The sequence below is a fragment of the Myotis myotis genome, unplaced genomic scaffold (assembly GCF_014108235.1).
Source record: "Myotis myotis isolate mMyoMyo1 unplaced genomic scaffold, mMyoMyo1.p scaffold_m19_p_7, whole genome shotgun sequence".
NCBI classification, from domain to species: Eukaryota; Metazoa; Chordata; class Mammalia; order Chiroptera; family Vespertilionidae; genus Myotis; species Myotis myotis.
Window position 1 is genome coordinate 70,365,000 of NW_023416379.1, and position 17,614 is coordinate 70,382,613.

A 17,614-nucleotide genomic window follows, 5' to 3' on the forward strand; every position below is an offset into this window, starting at 1 on the left:
AACCTTATACTATTCTCTAAATCCCGAAATAATCTGTCACATGCAAATAAGACAGAAAGGTCAAGAAAATCCTTGGTATGTTATAAATTAATAAAAATTAAAAATATCCTTTTAATCTACAATTTGCTAAAGACTAAGAAATATATGGATTATATTTAAAGGTGTTTTATATTTTTATGCTTTTTGTATTGAAATTTTTCTGAAATATGTTTATATGATTATAATACAGAACATAAATATAGGTGTATGAATAATCTAAGATAAATATTACTATTATAACTATTATAAAAATGTCATATAAAATATGTTTATTTCTTTTAAATCTACCTATATACTAAAAATTAACCAGGGAGCTTTTGTGAATTTGAAGTTCTAAGCAGAAAAGTATGATTTGGAGTTAGCTATCCTAATATCAATTATTTCACCAAATAAATTCTATCCAAATATTGGGAGAAAAGTCACCAAGGAACTTTAAAAAAGGAGAAAAGCATTAATTAGCCCTCTTCTCAGAAAACTATAGGACATTAAAGAAAGAAATTGAGGAAGACACAAATCAGAGGAAGCATACAGCATGTTCACTAATTAAAATAATTAAATCATTTAAATGTTCATATTACCCAAAGCAATCTATAGATTCAATGCAATCCCTATTGAAATACCAATGGCACATTTCAAAGATCTAGAAAAAAATTCCAAAAATTTATATAGAACAACAACAACAAAAAGACCCAGAATAACCTCATCAAACTTGAGAAAGAAGAACAAAATTGGAGGAATCACAATACCAGATATCAAACTATATTGCAAAGCCACTGTAATCAAAACATCCTGGTACTGGCATAAGAACAGGCATATAGATCAATGGAACAGAACAGAGAGCCCAGAAATCAACCCATACCTCTATGGTCAATGAATATTTGACAAAGAAGGCAAGAGCATAGAATGGAGTAAAGATAGTCTATTCAATAAAGGGAACATTGGACGGATACAAGCAAAAAAATGAAACTAGACCACCAACTTACACCATACACAAGAATAAACTCAAAATGGATAAAAGACTTAAATGTAACTCATGAAACCATAAAAATTCTGGCAGAAGAAGTAGGCAGTAAAATCTCAGACATCTCTAGTGGCAATATTTTTGCCAAAATATCTCTTAGGGCAAGAGAAACAAAGGAAAAAGTAAGCAAATGGGACTATAGTCCTCTAAAAGTCTGCTGAGAAATTATACTTATGAAATATAAGGATGGCCGAAACCGGTTTGGCTCAGTGGATAGAGCGTCGGCCTGCGGACTGAAAGGTCCCAGGTTCGATTCCGTTCAAGGGCATGTACCTGGGTTGCGGGCATATTCCCAGTAGGGGATGTGCGGGAGGCAGCTGATCGATGTTTCTCTCTCATCGATGTTTCTAACTCTCTATCTCTCTCCCTTCCTCTCTGTAAAAAATCAATAAAATATATTAAAAAAAAAAGAAATATAAGGATGTATTGTTTTGATATACCAATATTAATCATGTGGATCCATCAAGAATGTGTTAAAATCTCAATTATTAATGTTTGAATTCTACATCACTGGGACCTTTTAGATTCCTTTTCAAAGGAAAAATAGGTATGTAAATCTAATATAAGATTGTTCACATGAATAAAAAAACACTAAACAAATAGGAATGAGATTGGAAAGCAAAAAATGATAAAGAACTGGAAATGTTTTTTAGTGAATAAGTGATAAAAATGCAAGAGCAAGTTAAGTCACTTCAACAAAGAATATGCAGGTACCTTTCCTGTTGAATCCAGAGAGCTGCAGAGAAAGTTACCTTGGTAACAACTGTTACATGCACACAAGTCCCAGCTTAAATTAAAAACCAAAAAAATCAAAAGCTAGTTTCTATAGATTTTCTTACGTAAATATGAAGCATTACCTATTGGCTATGAAACAGTGTTCATTCTAAATTTCACATTGCCCTTCATCTTGCAAATTATTGAGATTTCTTTTTGGGACTTTAGGTATCCAACTAGCAATTGCATCAACTGTGCTGTTGTTCTGCTGCTGCTCCTGTTGCTCAGTGTTAAAATAAGAAATGACACACCGAGCTCAAGGTGACTGAGGAACACATTTTGTAAACTTACTTGATGTAGCACATTGCTCTGGTATTGTGAATGCATCTTAAAGTTGGAAGTATCAACATGTTTTGTATTTTTTTCACAACCTATCTATTTTCCTTGCAAGCTACAGTACTTAGCATTGTTTCAGAATTTATGATTGAGTTGCCAATTAGACAACCCAGTGGATAAGCTGAATGCACAGTGGGCTGTATGAGATAGTCTGCCGTGAAAACATAAACTCGTGAGTCTTTAGATAAACAACGGTAATGCTGCATAAAATAAAAAAGGAATAAATGGAGAGAGAATGAAGGGCCAAGGACTGAGCCCAGGGGTACTGCAATATTTAGGAGTGCAGGGGAGAAAGAGATCAAGCAAAATAAACTGAAAAGAGCAGCCAGTGTCACGGGGGAAACACAAGGATATATTCAGAAAGCCACATAGTTTCAAGAAGAGGGCTGATCAACAGTGTCAGCTGTCATTTGTGGCTAAGTAACAGAGGGGATGTTAACCACTGGGGCTAGAAAAGCAAATGTCATTGAGGACATTGTCAAAAAAAATGTTGGTAGAAGGATGGGGGCAAAGTCTGAGGAGGATTTAAAAGAGAGTATGAGAAATTAAATTGCTGGGTGAGATTATATTCTATTTATTAAAGTAAGGTTTTATTTTTTTATGATGGACACAAGAAATGGACAGTAACTTGAGAGGAGAGTAAGATTAAAAATAAAAGTTGTAGGTTTTTTTAATTCATGTGCTTATTACTTTCTTTTAAGTTTATCTTTATTGTTGAAAGTATTCCAGATGTCCTCCTTTTCCCCCTATTGGCACCCTCCATTCCACTCCACAACCCCTTCCTGCACTATTGTCTGTGTACATGGGTTAGGCATATCTATACTAATAAAAGAGTAATATGCTAATTAGACTGGATAGACTGGACGTCTCCCTGATGTCCTTCTGAACAAAGCCATGGTGGCAGGGGGCCAAGGCAGAGGTGCTTAGGGGCGATCAGGCAGGCAGGCAGGCAGAGCAGTTAGGGGTGATCAGGCCAGCAGGGGAGAGTGGTTAGGAGCAATCAGGCACGCAGACAGAGTGCTTAGGGGCGATCAGGCAGGCATGCAGAGTGGTTAGAGTCAAACAGGCAGGCAGGCAGGTGAGCGGTTAGGAGCCAGCGATCCCAACTAGGGATGTCTGACTGCCAGATTAGAGAGGGTGCAGGCTGGGCTGAACCCCCCCCCCTCCCCCCGTGCACAAATTTTGTGCACCGGGCCTCTACTATGCATTTAAGTTTCTTGGTTAATCTCTTCCTGCCCTCCCTCCCCGCTTCCCTCTGAGATTCCTCTGTTTGTTCCATGCTCCATGTCTCTGGATCTATTTTGTTCATCAGTTTATTTTGTTCATTATATTCCACATACAGGTGAAATCTTGTGATACCTGTGTTTCTCTGACTGGCTTATTTTGCTTAGCATAATACTCTTCAGGTCCCACTATGCTAATTCACATGCTTATTAAATGACTCTGACTACTGGGTATGGAATGGACTGGAGAGTTTCAATAATAGAAGCAGAGAAATAATGATTACACTTTCCCTTTACTTCTTAATCATGATTCTATAAAACATTTAGATACAAAACATACTGTACTAACAGTGACAGTAGAAAATATCTAATTGGCCTGAATAGAGCACGTGCCCCCTTTCTATTATACTCCCCTCAGATATGAGCATTTTTTCTCTTATTTCATTAGTTCTCATATGTGAGGTCCTCTTACAGGCCTACCCACATTATATTAAAAAAATACTCTGTGTCCCTTTTCCCACCTATTTTTGAAGGGTCCTTCATAGCAATTATCTCTATGTAATTATTATATCAATTATGTGTTTACTAGAGGCCCATTGCACAAAGAGACTTGTGCAATAGGCCTTCCTTCCCCTGGCTGCCAGCACTGGTTTTTCTCTGGCACCCGGGACCCAGGCCTTCGCTCCGGCCAAAGCAGAGAAACCAAGCCTCTTCAGTCTTCAGTTGTCTTCATTCTTCAGTCATCTTCAGTCTTCACTACGCGCCTGCATATGCAAATTAACTGCCATTGTTGTTGGGTTAATTTGCATACTCATCCTGATTGGCTGGTGGGCATAGCGGAGTGACACCAATTTGCATGTTTTTCTTTTATTAGTGTAGAATTTGTATCCTACTAGAATCGGACATCATCTTTCAGGAGAGGATATTTTCTGTCTTTTGTTTGCTTCTGTATTTGAGTGTCTACAAAAGCGCCTAGGACATTATAGGCATTTGTGTGTGTGTGTGCTTCTGTGTGTGTGTGTGTGTGTGTGTGTGTGTGTTTTAATAAGAAAACATTTCACTTTTTGGGTGATTTGATTTCTTAGTAATATTTGATTATAACTATTTACATGTTAATGTACATAATTTCTTGGTGATTATAAATCTTCATTAAGTGTTTTATTATTTTCTCATAATAACATTAAAATATTTTTTTTTCCTGTCAGTACCAATAGGAAATAAAGTTCTTACATTCATCATGTTGATTAATTGATACAGTGGCAAATCATTCAGAAGTTTTTACTGCCTATATGCTGAAAATCATAATCCTGCAAATCTGGCTATTGCTGACTTAAAGGCATATATATGCAAATACATAACACCAATTCTAAATTCAGGAACATTATAATTTAATTTTATGTTACAAAATAATATAATTCTATGTAATAAATTAAAAGTGACCTAAAATTAATAGCTTTTATATTACTCATCAACCCATAATAAATCTTTTTAAAGGGATACTAATAGCAAATTAAGCATAGCGGCCTTATCATTGTTGATTCTTTACATAATATATAACAATCTTGAAGCAGTTTACATCCTACAAAATAAGATGCTAAAAATGATTGAGATGATGTACTGCCTATTAAAAGCCTAACAATTATCAGATATTTATAGGTCATTATCCACTTATATTTAGTTTTCTAGGGCAGCGCTATTTATGTCATTAATGTGACCATCTGATATTTTACAGAGTAATTGGACCCATAGAAATTCTATAGATACAATTAAAATGTATTTTTATCCTAACCTTAAGAAAGAATTTATTGTACAAGCAAATTACTAATCAGAATGAGGCTCACCCTGGCTGGTGTTGCTCAGCAGTGAGAATGTTGGCCAAGGGACTGGAGGGTCACAGGTTGGATTCCTGGTAAAGGGCAACTACCTGGGTTGAAGGTTTGATCTCAGCCCAAGTCTGGGTGCATGCAGGAAGCATCCAATCGATGTGTCTCTCTTACATTGATCTCTCTCTTCTCTTTCTTCCTCTTCCCCTTCCCCATCTCTTCCACTCTCTCTTAAAAGCAATGGGGAAATATCCTCTGGTGAGAACAAAAAAGAATGATGTTTAAGACCAGTGAGTACCAAAAATACTAGTTACAGGACAATTCAGATTGAAGGGCACTGAGGTAGCTTTGATTCCTCATCATTCAGTCTTCCTTCTACCCAGGTTCTAACCAGGTGTAAGCCCCCAAAAGACAAACATGAGTCAAATTATCAGGTTTGTTCATGAAGACACAACAACATCCAAAGTACAGAGCTTCCTGGTGAAACCAGTTTGAAGACGATACCTATAACCTGTGTCCCCAAGTGAGAACATTACAATACTAACAATCCCCCCATAAGAAACAGAGATCTGGGTACAAACTGAGGGAAGAGTTGGCTGTGAAAAGCAGAATCAAACTAAGATGTACTCATCTGGCTTATTGTAGCATTTGGGGTCAACTGAATGGTGAAAACCAGAAAGCATGGGTATATTTCTGAAAGCAGGCCTTGGTACTTCCTGGGGTAAACATAGCAAGTCCCTCTGGTGCTCAGGTCCCATCCTCTTTGCCAGCCTCTGATTTCTACTGCATTTCAGTGAGAAGTGGGGAGTAATCACCTCATAATGACAGTTTTCTAAGTCAAGTGCTTGCGGAGTCTCTGCTCTATCTCCAGGTTCTTGTTCTACGCCATGGAGCTGGTTTAGCTCACATGCATGCACAGCTCACACGATAGGAAGCCAGTGCCTTGGAGGCCCCCTTCAAACACTGGGAGATGGAAGGGAGTTTATAAATATTCCAATCACCTTCTCCTCTGGTAGAGAATCCTGGTCATATATTATTTACTTCTTAAAAGGTCATTGTGCAATCAGTGGGAATGCCTAGAACAGTTATCTTAATAAGGCTTCTTCTCCTAACTTTTAATCATGCTCATGCTCTGGGTTCACCTCCCCCATTCCTTTCTTACTTTCTGAGATCGCCTCCTGGGTAAATTGGGTAATCATAACTGGTTCTGATTTTAGTAGAATGCAAACTAAAACAGTGGGTTTATGTCACTGGAGTAGAAATTCAATGAAAGGGCCCAAAGCCCAAGCATGGAGCATCTTTTCTACTTTTGGAAGCAATGAATTCTTGCCATCAGTATGTGAGACATTGCTATTTGAAGAACAGAGTTTCCCTTGATTGGCTAGAAAGAGAAGGAAAGAGAACCCGATGTATTTATATCAGTTCTTCCCCTTACAGTAAGTGAATCTGAACTTACTTCACCTATGGAAACTGGCGAACAAGGCCATAAGCCCACAGCCATTTAAAATGAAATGTGCTGTGTAAAAGAGAGACAATATTTTTACTGTTGAGACTTAAGAATTCTCCTACTCTTTAAATGACTGAGAATGAAATCTGAAGAAAGTAAGTGGTTTTCATTTTTAAAATCGTGCCTTTCCACACTGTCTATTTAACTGAAATGTGAGGTGGTTCTGCATAAGATAGCCAGAATTAAAGAAACATTGAAGGCCTTTTAAAATCAAAGTATTGGAGCACTACCAGAGTAGTTAATTCTAGCTTTTAATCAGAGAAAGAAGTAGAAATATAACTCATTAGAAAGCAAAGCTCTTTGGAGACATTTGTGATTTAAAATCTTGACCCCAATAACTCCAATGCACAGAGTAGAAAAATGTGCCGCCTATGTTTTGAAAAGATTTTTCCCCTCTGGTGCTTTAATGGATAATCGATCTCATTGCTCTATTCTAGTTCCTGTTCTCCCTCTCTGACATTCTTTTACTTTGTTTTCTTGTCTTGAGTCTCTTATTCTCAAAGTCTTTTTCATTACAGTTATCAGCATTATCTGACCAAAACACAGATCTAATTATGTATAGCAACTTTATCAAGTTACATTTTAGCAGGTGTGACTGCGATCTTTAGGTGCCAGCAATTCTTCCAGATCCCTCACCGAACTCTTACAAGGTCCCAACTTGTATAAGTGCTGGGAAAGGTTCAGAGAACAGCTGAGGCTCCCTGACTTCATGCTGTTTATGCTCTGGTGAGGCCCTGGGTGAACCCAGCTGCCCTACATTTACTCACACAGTCTAATCTTGACAATGCTGGGACCTTGAATTTCAATTGAGACTTAATAGCAGGCGAGGATTAAGGAAAGGTAAGATATGACTTTCTCATCTCTACATACAGGCCAGCCAAGTAAAGAGTGTCCCAAAATTCACACAAGAAGTAATTTTGATAGAAAACACAGGTTTATAATTAAAAATTGTAAATTTTTTATTGATTCAAAAAGTATACTGTATAGGGTTATGTCTGGAATATCAGGTAAATGGCATCCACAGCTTTTCTGGCACATACACACTCTTTTGTTATTGCCTGAGCAGCCACATTTTCGAAGAAGAATGGTCCGATGATGCCTCCAGCCCAAAATCCACACCAAACAGTGACACGTTGTGGACGCATTTGTTTCTCAGCAATCACTCGTGGATTTTCTGAACCCCAAATGTGACAATTTCATCGATTAACCAAGCCATCAAGATGAAAATGAGTCTCATCAAAATTCAGCCACATTTATGCAAACCTGTCATGGAAAATATCAACAAAAGAATGCGTATATGCCAGCAAAGCTGTGGAGGCCATTTACCCAATATGCTATTCCATACATAACCCTATACTGTATACTTTATGAATCAATAAAAAATTTACTATTTTTAATTATAAACCTGTGTTTTCTATCAAAATTACTTCTTGTGTGAATTTTGGGACACCCTTTACTTCTCCCCAGAGACCGAGGACCCATAAGGAATATTCTCTTCCTACATCTCTACCACCTCCTGCATAGGTTATGCTCAGAGCCTTTGTGCTACATCCCATATCCTAAACTAGACATCCCCAGTCAGCCAGGTCTCCTTCTGTCTTCAGATGTGGGTTTTGACTGTTTAGACCATGACTTTCCAGCATTTTATTATTATGCACCTTACTAAATGTGACCCACAGACTGAATCTAGTTCTGTTTGACTGGGTAGTATGGTTTATATAGATGAGATGATGTTATAAAATTAGAGCAAGTCATGGTAGTCTTCATTTTAGGTTCTTATGAAAACTTAGAATACCTGGGAATACCAGGAATTTATTTTTATTTTGGAAGCAATAGGCTGGCTCTGAGAAGTGGCTGCTTACTTGAGATGGGACATACATGCTCCATTTTATCTGAGTTGTCAACTCGTTATTCGTGCTATTTACCTGACAACTATAAGCCCTTCTTTGCCACCACCAAATTTTCAGAAAACCATAAAAACAAGATTCCTCATCCTCAATACCTTCCCTCCCTTCTGTTGCTGTCCCAATCCAGAATTCTTCCTGTTCCCGAATGAAAACATTTCCATTTGTCTGTCAGTCTACAGCTAATTTTATTGGCAAATAATGCATCAGTTATCTTTTGTGCCCTCTATCATCACTTGACTTGCTTAATGTTTACAAGCATAATGAAAAGATTCTTTTTGTCTTTAAATGGTTGGGATTTAAATTTCTTAAGGAACATTATATTTGGGAAAATGTTTACACTCAAAATAACTCAACTTCCCTAGGAGGAATAAGACAAAGTGAAGATATATCTGCAACATTTATTCAGAGATCTTGAGATCTCGATTATCTTTTTGGAATTGTGTCGGTGTTCTCTTTCAGAACAAATCTTGGCTCTGAGAGAGTGGGTGTAGTTATACATTGATCAGTTCACAACAGTTCTCTTACCTTTTGCTCTTCTTTGGAGAGAGAGTGGAGGAGAGAGACATATTTTTATTTTCCATAAAGTATTTTTATTTTGTTTAAGGAGTTATGTAAACATAGTATTTCACAGATCACATTATCTGTTTTTAAAAAAATACTTTGTATTTATATGAATAAGGAGGTAGCAAACAAACAGTTCACGTTTAATTTAATTGTATGTGCTTTTCCCATTAGTAAGTAATTTGTAATATGCATATATGTTTCAAGTAAGTAATAATAAATCATCCCAGTGAAGACAAGAAAAAAAATTCAGTTTTATATAAGTACAGAGATTTTTATTAATGTATGCATTAATGAATTTCCAGAGTTCAAAACAATGCTTGACACATTAGAGGGGCTTAATAACTATTTAAGAAACAAATAAAACATCAGAAAACTTAACAATGATAATTTTTTAAAAAACATAAAAAATATTACTCAACTAAGATAAAAGTGATATTACCTACATATTTTTAAAGAACAATCATTCAAAGGTACTGAAATATGCCTTTTTACATGTAATATGGGTATTGGCACAGTTTATGGTATTAGTGCTTTTTCTAAAAAAAAATCACAGGATTCTAATTACCACAGGGTTCTATTTAAAAAATGAAGTAAAAATGAATGATGCTTTCAGTGAAGCTTGTCTAATGATGTCAGTTGTCTAATAGAAGTACATTGTATGACAAATGTTAATTGGAGATAAAAGACCAGGAAATACACACAAATAATTACAAGCCACTTAGTCTAAAAATTACAAATGCATGTTTTCAAAAGTAGAATCTAAGTTCATATGATTTCCTAAAATGGACTAAGAATTTTCTGGAAACAAAAAGGAATTTGAAGTGTCACTGGGATAGAAATTTCAGAGATGAAAACAGCTCACTTTAGTAAGTGAATATTTGTCTCCATACTATAATCATGCAAATTGCCCCCCAGAAACAGCTTCTGCCTGCAAAAATAACAAAACCCAATGAAGGATACAACCATATAGAGCATTGTAAAGGGACGGGAGGAAAAGCCTTTAGATTTCATTGATAATCTAAAATTTATCTTGGTTCTAAAAGCTGGACAGAAAATTTGGTGCAAGTGTTGTGAGCCCACCTGACTGCTATTAGTGCTGATTCAGTACAACAGGCTGAAGGATTTTGATGGAAATTTGATAAATCTCTTTGACTTAAATCAGACAGGCACATAGTAAGCAACCATATTTAAGGTTAACATATAAAAAATGATCGAGCATATACTCTTCTTTATAAATTTACTTATGGTGTGTCAGGTGATTTTAGACAATACTTTTACTACTGTCAATAACTATGCATGGGAGACATGATTAAACTCAATTTTTGCAAAAAAAAAAAATAGGCTATTTTGATAAGTAAAATTTTACCAATGATCTCCAATAAGCCTCACCTTAGTATAATCTCTTCCCCGTCTAATATGAGTGAAATCTGTGAATATGATGAGATATCACTTCCATGATTATATTAAACTAGAGGCCTGGAGCACAAAATTCTTGCATGGGGGAGGGGGGTTCGCCTCAGCCCAGCCTGCACCCTCTCCAGTCCGGGACCCCTTGGGGGATGTCTAACTGATGGTTTAACCGGCAGTCAGACATTCCTCTCACAATCCTGGACTTCTGTCTCCTAATCGCTCACCCCAGCTGGCCTGATTGCCCCTAACTGCCCCCTCCTGCTGGCCTGGACACTCCTAACTGTTCCCCGCTGCTGGCCAGGTCATCCCCAATTGCCCCCTCTTTGCAGGCCTGGTCGCCCCTCATGGGTCCCCACCAGCCTGGTTGCACCATGCAGCCTGCTGTTCAATCGTTTGGTTGTCCCTCACTAACCCCCTTGCCAGCCTGGTCACCCCACGCAGACTGCTGTTCAGTCATTTGGTCATCCCTCACTAACCCCCCGGCCGGCCTGGTCATAGGCAGTCATCCTGTGAGGGCATGAGGGTTAATTTGCATATTACCTCTTTATTATATAGGATTATATGGAGAAAGGGAGATTATTTGGATTGATCTAATTTAATTATATGATCAATTTAAGAGCAGAAAGTTTTCTCCAACTGGTGAGCAGAATGAAAGTCAAAGCAATTCAAAGCATGGAAAGGATTTGATCTGTTGGCATTGAGGATGGAGGGGACTACATTACAAGGCATGTAAATTACCTTCTTTTTTAAAAAATATGTTTTTATTGAGTTTTAGAGAGAGAGGAGGGGAGAGGGATAGAGATATAGAAACATCAATGAGAAACATCATCCTTTGCCTGCCACCTACATGCCCCCTACTGGGGATTGAGCCCCAAACCCTGCCATGTACCCTGACTGGGAATTGAACTGTTCCCTCCTGGTTCATAGGTTGACAACCACTGAGCCACACTGGCCAGCTTTCCTTCAAAGAGTGGCTGTGGCTGACAACCAGCAGGGTATGTCAGACCTACTGTGAAAGGAACTATATTCTACCAACAACCTGAATGGATGTAGAAATGAATTTCTCCCCAGAGCCTCCAGATAAAAGCCTAGTCTGGCAAACACCTGATTTCAGTCCCTTGAGACCCTGTAGTTCATCCTGCCCACTCATCTGTCCTACAGAACTGTGAGTTAATAAACGGTACTGTTTTAAGCTGTTAAATTTGTGGCAATTTTATATGCAGCAATAGCAAGCTAATATATCTACTGAAGGATAAATTACTCCCTAGATATTTTATATCTAAAACTGAGGCAAAAGAAGGACTAGAGCCCAAGACATTTCTGGCTTCAAATCTCTAAAAGTTTTTGTACTCAATACACACAGCACTAAACATATCTATTAGGGGCAAGTAAGAGGCAGCAAAGACAATGCAGGTGGATCAGAAATTATATATTTTTTCCTTGAGTTATAATCAATGTGGTACAGTTTTCAGTTGGCAAATAGAGATCCACCTTCTAATCCTGGTACAATCATTAGCTTCATGCTTTTTCCATGCCTTATTTTCCTCTTAATTAAAAGGAGATCCCTTGTAACTCCATTTTCTAGTAATTCTCTTACTTGTTTATCCTTTCTTTAAGCAACACAGCCTTGACTTATAGGAACTATATTGAGTTATTTTTAGTTATTCCAAGAGTATCTAGTATACAAGTGTCTATCAATACAAAGCTCATCATCCTAGGTCCATTGTAGGTTTCCTAAAGCTACTCTACCAGTTCTTCATTAGTAATTATGAAGTGGCAAACAGACCTCCTGAATTTTAATAGTTATTTGTTTCCATATTAGTCACCGTAATCTTTGAATCTAACTTTCCTCTAGGAACCACATGAAAAAGAAAATAGTGCTTTGGATGAAATCTATTTTATCATCTACAAACTCCCTAGTTAATTATTAAGGCTAGATATTGTGTGTATACATTGGGAGCATTTTTTTTTTTTTAGGATGTAAATGGATTGTGATCATTGTATTTAAAAGTGCATTGCATACCTTAGTTAGCAGTCAACTGCCACTGTCTGTAAAATACGGAAGATGATTTTGGAAAACACTCTCTAATAGAAAAAGCTGTTTATTTTACATCTTCAAGTTTTTAACATGGTTTTTCTTTTGCATTGATTCATCTTCCTGGAACATAGGCTCCTCATATGACTCTTACTTCCTCAGTATGAGTAGCTTGGTAAATATGTATATAACATAATCAATTGTGTTTTTTTAAGAATTTCAGAAGCTTAAAAAGAATAGCATTTTTAAAAATTATAAAGACAAAAGCATATGGTAAGAGTAAATTTGAACATTCAGAAAGCAGGCTGGTACTGTATTGGCTGTATGAATGCTAATACTTTACTTTTTAACTTGTTTTTATATGTAATGTAACCCAAGCTTATTATGAAAATGACATTCAACTTATGTGCAGAACCATCATATTTTAACGGTAAATGAAAAGAATGAAAACAAATAGTGTAGAGGGAGTATTTAAAAGCCTGACTATCTTTATGTCCGTCACTGCCATTTGCAGATCTGTCAGCAATAAAAGAGTATTCAGACTACATAACTCAAGATGTTCAATGATTACATGCTGGACTGATAGAGGAATTTCTCACCTGATAAATAACATGGCATAAATCACCTAGGCGCATTCTGTGAGCTTTCATCTTCCTTTGGAACATTAAATATTGGTTATTGCCATAGGAAGAACTTTACACTAGATGGACTCATACTATGATCCACAGTGGCAATCTCTAAATTTATCATTCTCTCCTTGGCTTGTTCTGTGTACCATTACCCAGGTCATGCTATTTACACCAGCTGTATTCTCTTGTTCAGAGCAACTGAGACATTTATCCTCCAGCTCATACACCTGATCTCTGTACTCCCTCCCTGCATTCCCATTGGAAAAAGGCTATTTGTCATAATTTTGTCTCCTGTGTCTGTTGTGATTGCTTGAAAACACCAACCCATCATTATAAATCTCTCTCTTCAATCTCCTAGCAATGCAGTAAACTGAAAAGACTTCCCCAGAAATACTTCTTGCTTTTACAGCTTTACTGTAAATGCAGTTTTTAACTCCTCATATGCATTTTATTCAAACCTCTAGGTCATTGCTGTTTACTTAGTGAACAATTCAAGAGTAAATGCTAAAATGTATATAATCACCTGCTTTTTGAGTGCTCAAAGCTTAACCTTAGTTACTAAACTTTATTTAAAAATCATTATATGATAATTCTAAAAATCTGAAAAGAAATTTTAAAAAACAGAAGAAAGTTGTCTAGGAAATCACCAAATCCTATCTAATAATAGACAAACATGGTAACTGACCGCACCTTCGCTATGCCTCCCATTGGCTAATCAGTGAGATATGCAAATTAACCCAACCAAGATGGTGGCCGGCAGCCACGCAGGTGAAGCAAGCAGGAGGCTTGCTTGCTCTGGTGATGGAGGAAGCCAAGGTTCCCCACCTGCCGTGGCCCAGCTCTAAGCTCCTAAAGCAACAAAGTTTCAATTATAGAAGCTAAACAAACCCCAGATACCTGCTTTCAGCCAGCCGTGGCCACAGAGCTGGAGCCGGCTCTCAGCTCCAGTGATGGCAACAAAGTTTCAATTATAGAAGGTAAATGAATCCCAGAATAAAAAGAAAAAAAAGAAAACAAAGGAGAGGCTGGGAGCTTCAGTCACTGGCCAGCCTGAAAATGGCCCTCAGCCCCTCACCCAGACTGGCCAGGCACCCCAGTGCGGACCCCCACCCTAAAGGGGGTGTGGCCAGCCTGAAAACAGCCATCAGCCCCTCATCCAGGCTGTCCAGGCACCCCAGTGGGGACCCCCTCCCTGAAGGGAGTGTGACCAGCTGCAAACAGCCATCAGCCTCTCATCCAGGCTGACCAGGCACCCAAGCGAGACCCCCACCCTGATCTGGGACACCCTTCAGGGCAAACCAGCTGGCCCCCACGCGTGCATCAGGCCTCTATCCTATACAGTAAAAGGGTAATATGCAAACTGACCCTAACAGCAGAAGGACTGAGAATGACTGGTCACTATGACACACACTGACCACCAGGGGGCAGACGCTCAATGCAGGAGCTGCCCTCTGGTGGTCAGTGCACTCCCACATGGGGGAGCTCTGCTCAGCCACAAGCCAGGCTGATGGCTGCCAGTACAGTGGTGGTGGTGGGAGCCTCTCCTGCCTCCTCAGCAGCGCTAAGGATGTCAACTGCTGCTTAGGCCTGCTCTCCGCTGGCAAGTGGACATCCCCCAAGGGCTGCTGGGCTGCCAGAGGGATGTTTGATTACCAGCTTAGGCCCAGTCCCCCAGGAAGCAGGCCTAAGCCAGCAGGTGGTAATCCCCTGAGGGGTCCCAGACTGTGAGAGGGCTCAGGCCAGGTTGAGGGACTTCCCCCCACCCCCGAGTGCACAAATGTTTGTGCACCGGGCCTCTAGTCCTATATAATACAGAGGTAATATGCAAATTGACCATCATTCCAACACACAAGATGGCCGCCCCCATGTGGACACAAGATGGCCAGCAAGGGAGGGAAGTTATGGGCAATCAGACCACCAGGGGAGGGCAGTTGTGGGTAGCCAGGCCTGCAGGGGTGGACAGTTGGGAGGGACAAGGCCTACAGGGGAGAGCAGTGTGGCAATCAGACCTGAAGGGGAGGACATTTGGTAGGGACAAGGCCTACAGGGGAACGTAGTTGGGGGGTGGGGGGGGACCAGGCTGGCAGGGGAGGGCAGTTAGGGTCAATTGGGCTGGCAGGGAAGCAGTTAGGCGTCGATCAGGCTGGCAGGGGAGTGTTTAGGGGGTGATCAGGCTGGCAGGCAGAAGCCATTAGGGACAATCAGGCAGGCAGGCGAGCGGTTGGGAGCCAGCAGTTTCAGATTGTGAGAGGGATCTCCAACTGCCTGTTTAGGCAGTCGGAGATCCCTCAAGGGGTCCCAGATTGGAGAGGGTACAGGCTGGGCTGAGAGACACTCCCCCCCCCTCCACCCAGTGCACTGAGCCTCTAGTTGCCTAATAAAAATTATCAGAATCAAAATCATTTTAATATATTTTAAGAATCAATGGGCAGTACAAACAGGTGTATCATAAGGGAGAAAAATACCAATATGTCATCTTAGAATCAAAATAAATATAGTATATTTAGAATACAAAAGGGGCATAAACTAAAAGTCAAGAATGGATTGTAATTATAAAGAAATGACTAGGTGTTGTATAGAAAACAATTTACAATGTTGAGTCCCATAAGGTGTGAATCTGAGTATGTTTGGTGACTGGATGGCTTAATGAAAGTCATTGAAAAGTTGTGTGAGGTGAAAGAGGCTAAAACTTTTTAAGGTGAAAGTCACCAAAAATAATGACCAGAACCATGAGAGAAAGTTGGGAAAAGGTGGTATACCTGAATGCATAAATTTCCCAAGGGAAATAATGTTAAATAGTTGTGTTAGAATAAAGGTCTGAAAGTAGGACAGGAACTCTGCTAGCAGCTTTCTACTATTTATTTGAGTCTGTCCAAAAGAAAGAAAGAAGAGCCTCCTATAGAGAGTTGATTCAAAATTTTGGTGTCATCAGGAGAAAACCAAGCAGACTTCTAAGAGGTTTCAGATAGAATTGGTAGGTGAGAGAAGGGTCAGTCCAAGGAAAAGTTTACAGCTGGAAGAAAGATGTTTCACGTGGGTAGGAGACAGATCTACATGCTCAGAAATGGCTTAAAACCCAGTAATACCCCAAAATTATTTTCTGGGAATTATCTCTTTTTATTGGTGTTCTTTGGAAAATATTTTGAGAAATCTTTCACTATCTGTTATTGAACATTGAATTTATACCACCATTCAAGAGCAACAACAAAGTAAAAATTGTAAAATGCATTGTTTTATTCTTATTCATTTCTCATAGTGGTGGATTACTAAGATACTTTTTGAGAAAAAAATATTAACAATTACCGTACTATACACAAAATGACTACACACTAATCTATGGTGTTCTCGCGATATGGAGACGAAGGGGCACCTGTATAATCTGCAACTACCTGATAGAAAACTTCTGTTTAGAAGAAAAAAAGAAAATAATGGCATGCCAGATTAACCTCCTGCATTCGTTTGCCCTGGCACTTTACTGTCCCCAGACAGAGAAATTGTCCTGGTCCTTAGGGAAATAAAATGCTCCTCACAAATCTGTTTATCTTTATGAAGATTAGCTCACTGTTAACTGTAAAACAAACACTGTTAAGACTAATGACTGTGTATTAGTTCTACTGATAGAGAGTAATAGATGCAAATTTTAATGATGCTTGCTGCCAAACATTGTTAAACACTGACTTCTTGAAAGTTGCCTCATCAATTCCTAGGGCTTATGGATAATTATTATTATTATTATTGCAATTTCTACCAGTTCCTTAATTTCCAGAAGATTAATAGAGATTTAAGAGAACATGTGGGTTTAAGAGGTTAATCCTGAGCCTTTTTTTTTTTTTTAAAAGCATTTAACAATGAGGTGTTGCCATTTGTTTAACAGTTAACTCTCCAGAGAAAAATCAAAACTCCTACTTCTTAGTTGTTGTTATTTTTTTTTTTTCTTTCTGGGTTCTAAGATGTACATATGACCACCATGGCTGATTTCAGGCTAGCAACAATCTAATGTCAACTGGCTCACAAAACTAAAAATTTGGTAATTGGCTTTTGTGGATGGTTGTCAGCTTGACTTAGCATATTATTTCATATTGAGGTAACAAAGTAACATAATTTAGTAGAATGAGTCATGAATTTTGCAGTGAAAGATAGAGAAACTGGTCTTATCTTTATCTTCCTCTAATCTTTCAAGATCTGATGAGCAAAACTACCTTATTTTCTTCTGCTTCCCAGTATCTACAATACTTCCTGGTAGCTCTGAGATATCTATAAGAAGGGTGGTAGGAAGACAGATAACAAGGTGGCTTCTGTGACCATTGTTACATTTATTCCAAAAAAAGAAAAAAATTCAAGTTAAG

The 17,614-nt window shown here is 38.5% G+C and overlaps 1 protein-coding gene across 1 annotated transcript in view; it reads left to right on the plus strand.

The window, feature by feature from the left end:
* Positions 1 to 17,614, plus strand: part of EYS (eyes shut homolog) — a 1,264,258-nt gene that overhangs the window by 434,872 nt on the left and 811,772 nt on the right.